Consider the following 2,527-nt stretch of genomic DNA (forward strand, 5'->3'; position numbering starts at 1 on the left):
TTGGAATAGTAGCTTGATCCTTGCAACTGATCAAATAAGTCATCAATCCTCGGTAGTGGGTACCGATTCTTGATAGTGAGTTTGTTCAGTTCTCTGTAATCGATGCACATTCGCAGAGTTCCATCCTTCTTCTTCACGAACAATACTGGAGCTCCCCAGGGCGAGAAGCTTGGCCTTATGAATCCTTTATCCAACAACTCCTGAAGTTGTGTAGATAATTCTTGCATCTCGGATGGTGCAAGTCGATAGGGGGCCTTGGCTACAGGAGCGGCTCCTGGAACCAAGTCTATACAGAATTCGACTTGTCGTTGCGGAGGTAGTCCTGGTAGATCTTCGGGAAAAACATCAGGAAATTCCTTTACCACAGGAATGTCTTCGAGTTTCGGCTCCACAACCTTTTTATTTACAACATGTGCCAGGAAAGCGACACATCCTTTCCTTAAGCACTTCTGTGCTTTCATGCAGCTAATGCTTCGCAGAGGCGCGTCTCGTCTTTCTCCATGTACGATGAGGGTTTCATCATTCGCCAAAGGGATGCGAATGATTTTCTCATGACAAATGACTTCAGTTTTGTTCTTGGATAACCAGTCCATGCCGACTACTACACCGAAGCTACCTAATTGGATAGGTAAGAGGTCGATGCTAAATTTTCGCTCACCAGGTTCTAGTGTGCAGCCTCTAACAACTTCGCCTGATTCAACAAGTTTACCATTGGCTAGTTCTATGAAATAAGGAATTTCTAATCTACTAGATTCTATTCCAAGCGTACGTTTAAATTCCACGGACATGAAACTATAATCGGCTCCAGTGTTGAATAATATGGATGCAAAGTGATTGTTAACGAGAAACGTACCGGTGACCATGTTAGGGTCCTCGCGTGCGTTCCTTTTCTTGTCACCAGACGACTCAGCATGCGTCTCGGTCTTTTCTGTCCAGAGTACGAATGCCACTGCACCTCCAGTGTCGTCGAAGTTCAGCGGTTTGCAATCGAGAAACTGCTTGAAAGTGCAGCCCTGAGCTGCGTCTCCTCCAGATGAATCTCCATTCCCATTACGTCTTGCATTGCTTGGTCCTCCAATTTGTTCAGTACGGTTCGCCTCATACTGGGCGATAGCTGTGGAGATTCTTTCCTCCAGTAGGGCGTTTAGCTCTTCAGCAGTTCTTGGAAGTGGGGGAGGAGTAGGTTGATCACGAGCGTTCACAGCTCTTCTGGGTGCCATGTTCTGACAGAACACGACCCAATAGGGTTTAGACATTTGTTTGATATCGTCTTACTAGACAGTGGTAGTATGACATATACCCACATAAGTGACATCAAACAATCCGCTATTTAAATCAATTCATACAGCAGCAAGCATGTATAAATAGATAAATGTTGGCGGTTCTTGTCTTTATACCCTAAATTATTACTCCACCGAGTATTTATTAGGCTGGGGGGAGGTGCTCACGTTTGACCCTTTTCTTGTACTGAGGGAATCTATACGTGATAAGACTTGCTGTGGTTTCTGTGCACTGAATTTCATAATTATGTATGCATCGATAATTACGTAACTCCTTGCACAGTCCGCGCAGTTCGTTTCATCCTCGTATTTCTTCCTTCAGTTAAGTCATTGTTTTCAGGCAAAGTCATGTATACTAGGGGTATTCTACATCTAGTACATGTATATGCTAATTATCACACATATTTGCAAGTAATCCTTAATCATAGACAAGTGCTACCCCAGTGCACCCTAGCTCACGTAGCGTCTTTTCTAGACTCATGCAAATAGTTTCAGGCAGTGGATGTCGCGGGACGTTTTATGCAATGAAAACTTTTTGAAAAATTGTTTTCGTGATAGGATCCTAGAGATTGTAGACTAGACTCGAGAAGGAATCCTGGTTCACTACAATCGCAGCTCTGATACCAATCTGTCACACCCCTTTCTGCGGCGGAAGCACGAGGTGTGATCATGAAAGGATCTCATTGCATACGAAAGGTAAACATACTATATGCTCATGAAAATAACTTCAAATACCATAATTTGAAACATACGTTTAGCATTTACATCGCTAGGTCACATAAAACATTGTCTTAAAAGTTTACAACTTTATTTAAAGATAAACATAAGCGACATCCAAGAGCATAAGTAAGACCACACGCACATCCATCCTAGTTACCTGAAATACATGTGAGTTTTGGAAAAAAACGTCAACATAATGTTGGTGTGAATTCATGCAGTTTTGTATTTCACGTTTGTATACTTTGTATGAAAACATAGTTTGTGAATAAATCAAGTTTTCACATATATAAATCCAGTTTCATGTGTACACCACGTACTCATGTATAATTCAAATTCTTCTTGAGTACCCCACGTACTCAAGTTTAATTCCCATCTTCTTGAGTACCCCACGTACTAAAGTATTCATCAAGTTTTAGTATGGTATGAAGTTTTACGTAAATAAGGTATTCCTGTAAGTATCAGGATTGTTAATGGGTTGCAAAGCCATTAACATGTGACACGACATAGGAAGTCACCAAACCTTAGGC

This window comes from Helianthus annuus, chromosome 14, assembly GCF_002127325.2.
Source record: "Helianthus annuus cultivar XRQ/B chromosome 14, HanXRQr2.0-SUNRISE, whole genome shotgun sequence".
Lineage (NCBI taxonomy): Eukaryota > Viridiplantae > Streptophyta > Magnoliopsida > Asterales > Asteraceae > Helianthus > Helianthus annuus.